The sequence below is a fragment of the Drosophila pseudoobscura genome, chromosome X (genome assembly GCF_009870125.1).
Source record: "Drosophila pseudoobscura strain MV-25-SWS-2005 chromosome X, UCI_Dpse_MV25, whole genome shotgun sequence".
Classification (NCBI taxonomy): Eukaryota; Metazoa; Arthropoda; class Insecta; order Diptera; family Drosophilidae; genus Drosophila; species Drosophila pseudoobscura.
Genome location: NC_046683.1, coordinates 53,440,336 through 53,453,060, shown reverse-complemented (window position 1 = coordinate 53,453,060; position 12,725 = coordinate 53,440,336).

Here is a 12,725-nt window from a genome sequence, read left to right as displayed (position 1 = left end):
CTGCCCCAGCCACCGCCTGTTCAACTTTTGACCTTGGACTGCACAACCCCCCCCCCCCTGTTCCTGCCACGCGCTGTGTGGGGGGGGGGGGGTGCCTTCTGGGTCCCTTCTGTTGATTACATTGCGGCGCGTGACTTTGATTTGATTTTTAAATGATTCTTTTAGCAGCTTGACTCTTCAGCTCCCCCTCTCCCTCTCCCTCTCTCTCTCTCTCTCTCTCTCTCAGCCGCTATCTCTGTCTTTGCCATCGTTAAAGGTCAACAAAAGGACGATGCTTTCAGGCTGATGCTTTTTATCAGCGGAGGAGCACAGCCCCCCGCCCCCCGCCCCCCCAACGCCCCGCAGGAGATTGGGGAATGGGGGAAAACGAAGTTAAATATTCCTTTAATGCAATTAAGCCACGTGTCCGTGTCGGTGCTGTCAAAGCAGAGAGAGGGGAGGGGAGCAGAGGGGAGGGGAGCAGAGGGGTGGGGGACTGGAGTAGCAGGCTGTCCAGAAGCGGGTCTCTAAGAGATACAGAGGATTGCTTCAGGGAGCTGAAGCCTTGGACCCCCGTCCTGCAGGATCTCCAACGGTGGGGGGAGGGGAGAGCACCGGCGGGGTGGGGTGTGCGGCACAGCCATATTAAAAATAGTTCTCCCAAATGTCTAACGTCGAAGGACAAGCCCCGGGCCGACCAGCCGGCCGGCCGGCCCCACACAGAATTCCATTAGGCAGCCGCGCGGGACGGGGGGGGTCGAGGGGTGGCCACGACACCCACACGGTGGCCATGACCGTGGCCGGTACGTCAATGCAGCAAGGTCACACGAAACACCGGGCTGGATGGCCACCCCCATCCTTCTTTTTCCATGCTTTGCCTTGCACTTGAACTTGCGCACGCGGCAGCTGCATGTGCCCCCTCCCCCGCCCCCTCCTCTCACTCGAGGTGCACTGCAGGGGCGGCTGGGTGGGGGGTTGGGGGGTGGCCTGCTATCTACAGTTGGGTGGGTTTTTTGACCTTCAGCCGTGAGCTTTGCATCGGAGCTTATTTTTAGTCTCGAGTGTCGACAGAGATGCAGCAAGAGAGGGAGGGAGAGGGAGAGGGAGAGAGCGGGGGACAGAGAGAGGGAGAGAGCGTTGCATTGAAAGGTCATTCGTTTGACCGAACGAACCCCCGAGTCCATGGCACTGGATGGAGCATTCAAGGTCGAATCGCTGCAGCTGCTGCAGGTCCCCCCCCCCTCGCCCCCTCCCCGCCACCACCCCCAAGGGGATAGCGACCTGGGGGTCGGGGCCTGCCTGGCGCTTGGCATTGACATTGACGCAAATTGCCGAAGGTCAAGCGCCACGGCGCTCTGGCTGCGTAATACGAATGTTGGAATGAATCAAATTAGTTGGGCGCCCCAGACCCCAGCCCCCCCGACCAACCCCCCACCCACCCACTCAGAGAGCCCTCAGGGCTGGCTGGAGGGACAGCTCTCGGTGTGGGCCCCAGAGCTCTACTTCTTGCAAAATATCTGATATTTGAGTACATTTCCAGTTGTCGCTGGACTGTGAAGCGTTTCTGTTGCCCCGAAGGTCATTTGGGGGCATGGAATGGACTGCCTGGATCCAGGTTTGAATCCGTTGATGGGTTCTACGGCATTCTGTGTCTAAAGCCGCAATCAGCACTTTCGGATGAGCGGAATATTTAATAATCCAAAAAGCGAAACTTTTCAACAAAAAAAATTATAAAATCCCATTAAAAAATGGCGAATAAATGTTTAAAAATCGTTCCAGCCTTTCGTGACACGAGATTTGTCTAGATATATATTGAGTGCAGCTTTTATTCTGTATTCCAAGTCCTCTTTTTGGACAGTCTCTCGCCGACTTCTTTGATTTTGAGGGGCATTCTCCTGCCTTCCCTTCGTTGCCACTTTGTTATGTGGAAAACTACTCGAAGAGTTTACTGTTTCGTTGTGTTTTGTGTGGAAGCATCCTTTGGGTAATTGGCTGTGGTTTGTTTTCTGGAAAGAGGCAGGACTTGTTTAATTGGTCCGCCTGTTCCTGCCACGGACTATGGGGGACTATCGAATGTACAAAAGGCAGCCAGAGGTTGCCATGGACACAGGCAAAGACCCTTAGCTAATGCTCCTCCTCGTGGTCCTCCTCGTGGTCCTCCTCCTGCTCCGCCTCCTCCTCTTGGTCCTCCTGGTCTTCCTCCTAGTCCTCCTCCTGGTGCTCCTCCTCCTCCTCCTCCTCCTGCTCCTCCTCCCGCTCCTCCTCCTGGTCCTCCTCCTGGTCCTCCTCGTGGTCCTCCTCCTGCTCCTCCTGGTCTTCCTCCTCCTCCTCTTGCTCCCCCTCCAAGGAAAGTTCTGCGCATTCGCTGGGATTTAATCACCGCCATGAAATTAATCAGAGCCCAACAGAAAAGAAAAGAAATAAAAAGAGAAAAGAGAAAAGAGTCCACCAGGAATCGCCCCCTGAACGGCCGTTGTTCTTTGTGTTTCCAAATGCAATCCATGCAGTACTCCCCACATATATACATACATATATATATGTATATACACTCAATCGAGTACATATTTAATATCAAATGATATGCAGAACACAATTAAAAAACGTTCAAGCTCGAAGCTCGCGGCGGCCTGGCGGGTCATAGACCGACCGCCTCCGATGGATCGAGCCGCGAGCGCGGGGCATTGCACTCCTCCGCTGTGGGGCAGGGGCAGGGGGCAGCGGGGCAGGAGGAGGCCCACAATCTCGATCATGACGGAAAGAAGTACTTGCACGCCCTAATTAAGCGGTCAATGAGTGGTTCAAGCGGTTCAAGGGTGCAGCGGCAGAGGCAGCGGCAGAGGCAGCGGCAGCGGCAGAGTATCCCCCGGGATACGTGGCTTTGGCTTGAATTCTGGCGAGTACCGCGGGCAGGCCTCAAGGAGAGAGAGTGCCAGGGGGGTGGGGGGGGGGGGGGGGGGGCACTCAATTCAAGGCGTGGCATGCCCCACGACTGCGACGTTCAGGGCCTGCCAGCTGTTCTCGCTCGCTGGCGGCTCTTTCTTTTGTCTGCATTTCTGCAGAGGAAGCGGCCAATAAGTGCAGCAAAAAGACAAAAGCCGAGCCACAAGAGCCACCGGAAATATGTATGCGACGAACTCAATCAAGTTGTCCTTGGGCGGCCCCAAAGCAAGGGGGGGGGGGCATCCCCTGCAGATGCCGATAGCACGATCGTTGAACCCCCCGCCCCTCCATTTGATGGATTTTCCTTTTCCTTTGAATACTCGCCTTTGTGGTGTTAAAAATTATGAAATTTCACAGATATTTGGGTACAGGCTTTCGGGTGAATTTTCGTCGATTCTGAAACGCGACAAACGGGGCACAATCTGCGGCCAGACATCGGTCGAGAGTCGACAGTCGACAGTCGACAATTTGGCCTTGGCACGAATCTCCCTGAAGAGATCGTATCACGGCACGGCACCTCCTCTGGCTCTGCCCCTGGCTGCTCCTTCTCTGCCTCTGTCTCTGTCTCGGGCTCCTCCTCTGCCTCCTCCTCTGCCTCTGCCCCTGCCTCCTCCTCTGCCTCTGCCTCTGGCTCTGCCTCTGCCTCCTCCCTTGCCTCTGCCTCTGCCCCTGCCTCCTCCTCTACCTCTACCTCTACCTCTGTCTCCACCTTTGGATACTTTCTTGTGGTTGTGGTTGCTATTTTTTTTTTGGGTTATTTTTGAGGCGTGATTTACGGCGTTCTTGATGATGAGTTACGAAAACATTTAAGCGCTTTGAGTGCTCGTTTCGTATGCGCTGCACGTTGCAGAATCCCATCGAGAAGCATAATTCTCCATCCTGCAATTACAGGACAAAGGACAGATCCAAGATCTTTGGGGACCCTCGGAGGCATGCAAATTGCTGACTCAATGCTGTGGGAGGGAGGGGGCAACGAGGGTGCAGCTATAAATAGAGCAGTTACATTTTTCTTTGTGGCCATCGATCCATCCCCCCCCCCCGCCACGCCCTTAGCCTGGCTTATCGGTCAATCTGTGGGAAGCGGGGGGGGGGGAGGCATGGAGGAATGTACTCTCTCTCAGGGCTAGCAGAAATGTCAACTCATGTTTACCCCACAAACACACAGGCAAAAGTGTAATGAACGGAGCAGACCACAGACCCCACCAGTTTGTTGATCCCACCACACGATCCGATCCGATACGATCCGATCCGATCCGATCCGAGCAGCTCCCACCCAATCTCTGTCCGCTGCTGAGATACGCAAAATCTGAGCACAAAAGCAAAAGATACAACAGATAGAAGACACCGCAAGATGCACAAACGGAAAAGCATTGAAATACGAAACTCTTTTTTTAAAGCTAAAGAATATTCATGAAAAATAACTGCAATTTTTTTTGTTTATGGATTGCAAAATTGGAATTGAAATTTGAATAATTTAACAATAATTTAAAATTCTGTAAAAGCAAAGCATCAAGAATGTTTTCACTTCAATTTTGAAATTAAATAAATAATTCATTTAAGGAATAAAATAAATAAATTAACACAAAATGCACTTTAATTATTGAAATATATTTCATATTTTAAATGAATATATTTCTTATTTTAAATAAATATATTTCATATTTAAAATAAATATATTTTTTATTTTAAATAAATATAGTTCGCACTTTAAAGAATTTTATTTCATATTAAAAATATATTTAGATTTCATATTAAAATGAAATATATTTAATATTAATATATAAATATATTTCTTATTTTAAGTAAATATATTTCGTACTTTAAATAAAAATATATCATATTTTATATATATATATTACATTTAAAATAAAATCAATGCAATTCATATTTTCATAGTAATATTAATATATTTCATATTTAAAATTCATATATTTCATATATATGAATATATTTTTATTAGTATTGTATTTTTTATATTATAATTTAATATATATTTCATACAAAAAATAAATATATTTTATAATTAAAATCAATATATTTCCCCAACAAATATTCCATTTATTTTTTAATTGAAAATTTGCTGAGAATATTTCCATTTTTAAAACAAAAAGAGTTCCCCTGAATTGCCCTATTTTTTTCTCCGAGTGTAGAGATGTAAAGAAATGTTTTAATTTGCGGACAACTGAAATCTTCCAAGAATATTCCAACGGTTGAAAAACAAAGAGAAATTTGTACGAATTTTTGAGCCCTGAAAAGGAACCACAGCAAGAGGCAGATGCAGATACAGATACAGATACAGATACAGCCCGGAGACCGGAGACCGGAGACCCAACCCATCTACAGGTCAGGGTCGGGTGGCGCACATTTAGGCCGGACGGAGGGAGGGACGGAGGGAGGGACGGAGGGAGGGAGGGACGGTCAATGGAAGATCACCACCGAAATTGGGTCAAGTTTGGACCACGCTTTCCGCAGCAGCAGAAGAAACAACAACAGCTACAGCGACAAACAACAAACAACAGCAACAACAGCAACAACAAATTGAAGTCAAGGCATCGGTCGAAGGTTTTTCCGCACTCGGAACTCGCCGAAACGGCGGCTGTGCGCCGTCGCTGTCGCCGTCGCTCCACTCCACTCCACTCGTATTTAGAGCGTCAGTCAATATTTGGATCTGGGCGTTGCTAAACGCTAAACGTCTGACCTTAGGTCGTAGCGGGGCTGGGGTTTGCTCTTGGAGCGGCGGAGATCCAACCGATTTGGGTTGGGCGCTTGAACTTGAACAGAGATACAGATGCGGAGACCCCAGAGCCCATAGCCCAGAGCCCAGACCCCAGACAGAAATTGGAAAACCAAAAACTGCGGCTAGCTTCCATTGATAACCGCAGCAGGCAGCCGGCAGCAGGCAGCAGGCAGCACTCCGACAGTCGCCCGCATACACCCGCAGAGCGGCACTCGGAGGGGCACTCACGGCCTCTCGATAGGAAACCAGTTTTCCTTCGCATATCTTGATCTTTGTTTGGGTTACTCATTCCTCATTCAAATGGATGCACAAGACACCGTTATGACTGGCTACTTCCGATATTTTTTAGTGCCCCCACCTCTCATTTCTTGATCTGTTCGATTTATGATTCCGATTTCGATTTGGATCTTATTTTCATCTGGGCCCTCAATGACAAGTGGCAGCCTTAGTCTCACCCTCTCAGATATGCATGTGTGTGTGTGTGTGTGTGTGTAGCCCTGTCCAGCCGCCCATCGATCGATCGATTGGTGCGACTTCCTCAACCAATTAATCAACGAAAATCATTTAAAAAAAAAAAAAAAAAACCGAAGAGCCTCAACGAAAGCTGCAAATGGCGTTAAGTGGATTTAATATTAGATATACGATTTGGCAAATCGGATTAGAGACTAAAGATAGCAGACAAAACCAACATCATTAGCATTAGCATTATTTTTTGTCTCTTAAAAATAAAGAGAATATTTTTAGATATTTTTGGAGGGAAAAAGTTAACTTTTTTAAAACAATTTTTTATAGAATTCACTTTGAATATTCGATTTGGTATTCGGTATCACTTGAACTAAAATTGAGAATTAAATTTAGATACATAAAATATAATAAATAATATATATAAAAAAAAATTAATATATGTATAAAAATAATACAAAAAAATTAAATAATATAATATAATAAAATTAGTATATTATGGTAATATAATAAAATAAAAAATATAATATATATAAAAAAAATATAATTAATTTATAAATATAATAGAACAAAATATACAACAAAAATATAAACTCCATAAAAAACAAAAAATAATAAAAATATAAATAAATAAAAATCAAGTTAAGAAATTTAAAGTCATGACTCAATTTCAAATCAATATTCTATGGAAGCACAGGTGTAAATAAAAAAAAAAATAAATAAATAATATGCAATGAAAGAATATATTTAAAGGGACAACGAATCCCAGTTACAGGCCACCACTAAAGGACAAGTCCACTCTGAACTGCTGACCCCAGCGATGGCTGTCGATGTATCGGTGCAGCGCACAGATATTCCCGAAATAAAAACAGTAAAATAAAAACATTGAGGAGCATTAACATATTATAATTATTACTTTCGTCTGAGCCAGTTTTTATTTCAGAAGCTTTTTGCGAGTCTTGCAAATTTATCGACGTTCTGTCTGGCACGACAATCGTTGCACACCACACACACACACACACACACACACACACACGCACACACCTAGCGACTGACAAACGTCCGTCTCCAACAAAAGAGAGAAGCAAAAAAAAAATACATATGTATAAATATATATACATATGTACATATATATATTCGTATTCGTATAACCTTGATCTTGGCAATGTGATAACCCTAACCTTGAACAACGTTTCGTGTTTGATTTTGTTGGTTTTTGTTGCTTTGTCGTTTTTGCGTGTGTGTGTGTGTGTGTGTGTGTGCGCGCGCCTTTTGTTGCTGTACTCTTTATTTCTTTTGTATACATTTTAATGCCTTTTTACTTGTGCGATTCGCTGCGGGATTTTTTCCAGAATTTTGCCTCTATGCACTGTCTGCGCCTTCAATTAGGCGAGGGCCCCTCCCTCCATCTGACTCACCCTCACCTCACCTCACCTCACCGCACCTCACCTCACCCTCCTCCCCTCCTCATCGCCAGCCACCGATCGGATGAGGCCTAGTCTTAGAGCAGAGATTAGCCCCCAAAAAGCGGTTCTGGCTTCCGCTTTGCAACGGCGGCTTTCGGGGTGGGGGGGTTGGAGGGGGATACCAAAGACAAGACAAAAACCCGAAACTGCGAGTAGTCGCCGCTGCCGCTGCCACTGCCGCTGCCGCGCCGCTGCCGTGCCGCCTTCCAAGTTCAGCTCATTAATTAAAAGCACGAGCGAGCCCCCCACCGTTGATTATTCAAAGTGTGTGTGTGGTTTTTTTTTATGATTTTATTCCATATTTAGAGTTGATTGGATCGGATCGGATCGGAACGGAACGTCAGTGCCGTGTCGCAGGCGCCCCCCCCCTCTAGCGGATGATAAATGAACTACGGGCTTGGTGATTTTTCGGGCATTCCATCTGGGAAATGTCAAGTTCGGGCCATGATCGCTTGAATACCCTCTACTTTGGCGGGTATAACGGTTAGTGTCCCCTTTCCTTTCCAGCACTCGAAAAATTTCAAATTCAAAGTTCGACAGCTCGTCAGAGAGCCGTCTGACGCGTAATCAGTTTGATTTTATTCCGTTTTGTTGCTTCACTCGGTGATTTTTTTTTGCTGTTGTTGTTTTTTTTTCTGTTTGTCATGATGTGCGTCCTTGACCTTGACCATAAACCCCCCCGAATTCGCTTTGTTCCCTATTTTCTTCTTATTTGTTTTCAAAGCTGTTTTCGAGCTTGTTTTGTGAGAGAATTTTTTTTGCTCTGTGTGTGTGTGTGTGTGTGTGTGTGTGTGTGCTGTTTGCTAAATTATCGCTTATTATTCAGTTATTCAGTGCGACATTTGTTGGTTTTAATTTGTACACCCGGTACTCAAAGAGTATCGAGGGCATATTCGATTTGTGAACAATTTCTCACCTTTTAATTTTCATAAAGTCTTCACTTTGTTTTTTCGTTCCCACCCATACAACGAAAGATTTCAATAAGAGCATAAACTATTGGGTGAGGTCAGCCACGAGAGAGAGAGAGGGACATATTCCATGGTTTGGAATGCCTTACCTTTTACTATCGCGATGCTTGCATTGAGAGCGGTCGTCGCTCATCGCTCATTCTTTCTGCATTTTTTCCTTCTTCCATTTGGAGAGAGGGAGAGAGCAAAACTGCGCGCCCTTTTGCATATTTTTCACACACACACCACAACGCTAGATCACGTGAGTAAACGCCTAAAAAAAAATACTCATGCCCTTTTACAAGCATAAGTGGGAAGGGGACAACAAATTTCGCGGCTTTTTTGCACTTTTTTTCACCTAAGAAAAAAAAATGATGGGTGCCCCGGGGTGCTGCGCACATATTGCACATGAAAGAAATTAAAAGAAACACATAAAATAATATGCCAATAAAAAAAAAACACTTGTTGCACTTCACTTGCACCAATTTCTCTGCCATTTCGCCCCCGCACCAGAGCAAGTGCACTTAAACACAAATTTTCGGACATATTTTATGTTTATTCACTTCTAGACTTCACTGCGAAGCTGTGCGACATTTTTTCACGTAGGATTTTTCACTATTTTCCGGCTTTTCACGGCCCGAAACGCGGAGCTGGCTGAGAAACGCGCGCTTTGACCGGTTGAAAAAATTAGAGTGGGAGTGGGAGAGAGCGAGAGAGTGACAGATGCGTACGTGACTTGGGCGCTTCCCATTCCCATGCTTCCAGGCTCTCCTTTTGGTCCACTTCCTAATTGCCGGCACATTCCATGCTCTCCGGCGGCTGCTGCTGCTCGTCCTATTCGCTCTCTTATTGGATTTTCTCCCTCTCCCAATGCAAAAGGCAGATCGAAGGGACACCTGTGGGGAGAGGAGAGGGTTAAAGTGCGTGTTTAGGCGGCTTAGGTGCCGCTCTCTTTTTGCTCATAATTGCTGCTGGTGATGCTCGTTTGCTTCTCCCTCGCCTGCGCCTGTTGGTGGGTGTGCGAGGGAGACGGCAGGGTATATGGAGTTCGGCGCTCGGGAGTTATCTTTTGTTGTTTTGCAAGCAAATCGCAGCAGCGGCGGCGGCTACTCCAGACAACAACAACAAAAACAAGCAAGCAACGCGTCCTTGAAACCCAGGCCGCTAAACTCGAAAATGCCGACATCGACACAACAGTCGCGACGCAAATAACTCACAAAGCGCAGGGCCTAGGTAGGCGGAGGCGGAGGCGTAGGGAGAGAGAGAAAGAGTGCAATCGTCTTGCATACATACATATGTACATATATATTTGATGTCGTTTTATACCGCTATTGTAGTGCGACTTCTGTGGCGGAAACTACATGCATATATGTATGTACTGCTAGGCGAGACGGAAAGGGTTCAAGGATTTCTGCTCTCATGCTCCAGGGTGAACTTTCCCCTATCTCAATTGATTGATTTGCAATGGTGCGATCGATGCCCCTCCCCTCGCCCTTTGCCACTTTGAGTGCGATTGTGTGTTGCATGCATGAATGTGCACGTTCTGTTGTTTGCATGTCGAAAAGTTTTGATTTGCGGCTCGTTAATCGACACGTGTGCGCCTCGAATTGATTAATAATTCGAATAGTATAATTTTTCAACTTGCGTAAACAGCGAGCAGGGGTGCCCTGTGGCAGGTGCGGGAGGAGGGGTACTAATATTTGGCGCGCGCCAAAACGAATCTCGCTAGAATCAGAAACAGGAATGAAGCGAAACGATCATAAGAACACCAACAAAAGCAACAACAAATCATATTAATAATCAATAATTGTTCAAGGTCGACATAGGAATGTTTTGCCGCAAGAAACGGCCACTGGAATGAACAGCAGCTCTGACAGGTGGGCGGGGTAGGGGTTGTGGGGTAGGGGGGGCCTGACACGAGTGTGGCTTGGCCGCAAGTGTGAAAAGCAACAAGGGAATTTGTTCCTACATCAAACGAACAAAAAAAAAAAACAAAAATCCCATTAAAAAGTTAATGGGAAATTTCGCTGAGGTAATTTGCCATATTTACAGTGCCGCACACACACACACACACACACACACACACACATACGCAATCAGCTGTGACAAACGCAGTTAAATATCAAGCAGTGGGGGGGGAGAGGAGGAGATGCAATCCCTCCACTCATCAGTTTTCGATCCCCCAAAAACTAATTGCGCGCTATTCTTGATTCCCCCCCTCCCCCTCCCTTGGGCAAAACTATTTCGCCCCCCCCCCCTCTCACCATTCGGCAGCTTGTTTTTCTCGGCAATAGATGGATGTCCGAGAGCATATGATCAGATTCTGCGGATATATTCTGCTGATTCAACTGATTCTTTCGTTGTTGTTTCGTTTTGGTCGTTATCCGATCCGAACCAGAAACGAAGTAGCAGCTGTGCAGGGTGGGTGGGCGGAGAGCAGCGCGACGGCCCCAAGGTCAGTCGGTTGAATAATTAAGTGCGAAATAAATTAATTTCGGTAGAACTTTTTAGTATGCCTCGTCTGTGTGTGTGTGCGTCTGTGTGTGTGTGTGTGTTAGTCAAGCCAACTGTTTCAAGCATCTCGAATGACAAAAAACGAGAATTGATGGGTGGCCTGGGGTGGGGCACTCCTAATGCTGCGGCAAGGTCGAACGGCCCATCGGACATTCACTTAAAGATGGACTAGATCGAGAAGGTCTGATGGGTCTTGCCACAATTCGTGGCACATTTGTTTGCCTGCCTGCTCGCTCATTAACAACGGGGGAAAGCAGAAATGAAATGGAAACTGACTGTCTGCTTGCCACAAAATGGAATGCAACAATCAGTGGCAGCGGCAGTGGCAGTGGCAGGCGTTTTTGGCGCGCGCTCCGTGAAAGTTGTGCCGCGAAAGTGAAAACTGATTTGAAATTGAAAATGTTGAAGACATGGAAACCCACTGACACCAATACGCTTGGTGGGCGACGCGACAGGGGTTTTGGAGGGTGGGGGCAATGCTTGTGCAGCTGGAGGCGCCTCTGTGTCACGGCAATTAAATGATTTTCAGCAAGTGCCCCGAAACAAATTATATTTATTTATTTATTTGCATTTATTTGCCATAACAAAAGCAGGCACGGCACAAAACAAATGTATTGAAACACAAAACCCCAATGACCTTGAGGTGCAAAAAAAACAAAAAAAAAACACCAAAACCGTCTGTATATATATCAAGCAAAATGCAATTAAAGCCACCGAAAACAGATATAAATAAATACAAATAGAAGCAACTGTTTCGCTGCTTAGAACTGAACAAAAAAAAAAACAAACTCAAAACCAAATTCAAATTCAGCTTTGAATTATTTTTTAAAGACCAGTTAAGCAAATAAAAAACAAGATACATTCGTCTGTGTTCTGGCAGTACGCCTTGCCCCCTGCCCCCTGGCCCACAGGTTTTTGGGAATATTTTTTCAAAGGTTTTGATGGAAAGTTTTTCCTGCAATTAGGAGGGGGAGGCAGGCCAAAAAAAACCCCCATATTTGTGTTCCTTTATGTAATTTTTATTCGAATCTCAAGTTTTACGCATTTGCGTTGCGTCTGAGGCATTATTCATGGCCTGACGCGGCGATCGAGACCGGCAGCTGCCATTTTTGGGGTCATGATGACGTTCACACTGCAGCCGCATGCCGCATGCCGCCTGGTGCTGCTACCGGCGTTCCAGCCCCATGCCATGCCATGCCGTCATGCCCCGCCGAAGCAAGCGCGCCAAAAGATGACTAAGCGAAACAGCAAAGAGAGCAAGAGAGTCGAAGAGCCAGAGAGCCGACGGGCCAAAGAGCAAACAGCCACCGAACGTCGAAGAGAAACCACCGCTGAGAGCTTTTAAGCACAGTGGTGGGAAACGAAATTTGAATTTGCTGCTGGAAAACCGTTAATGAAGCTTTTCTCTCGGGGGAACAAAAAGGTGCACTTTCTTTGTAGCACTTTTTAGTGGCATATCCCCTGGGCAGATAAAGATATGTACATATCTGTATTTATGGGTCTCCCACTGTGTTGGTAATATTTCGATCGAATTATTTTCCTTGCAGGGCCTGGTATCCGTTATCAGATTTATTGGCAGGCAGAGATTTGAGCAGATACGATATGATGTGATATGATAACCTTGAACTCGAGTGGTTTTCAGGCGGAGATAACGCTAAACAGTTCCCAGATAACAGGACA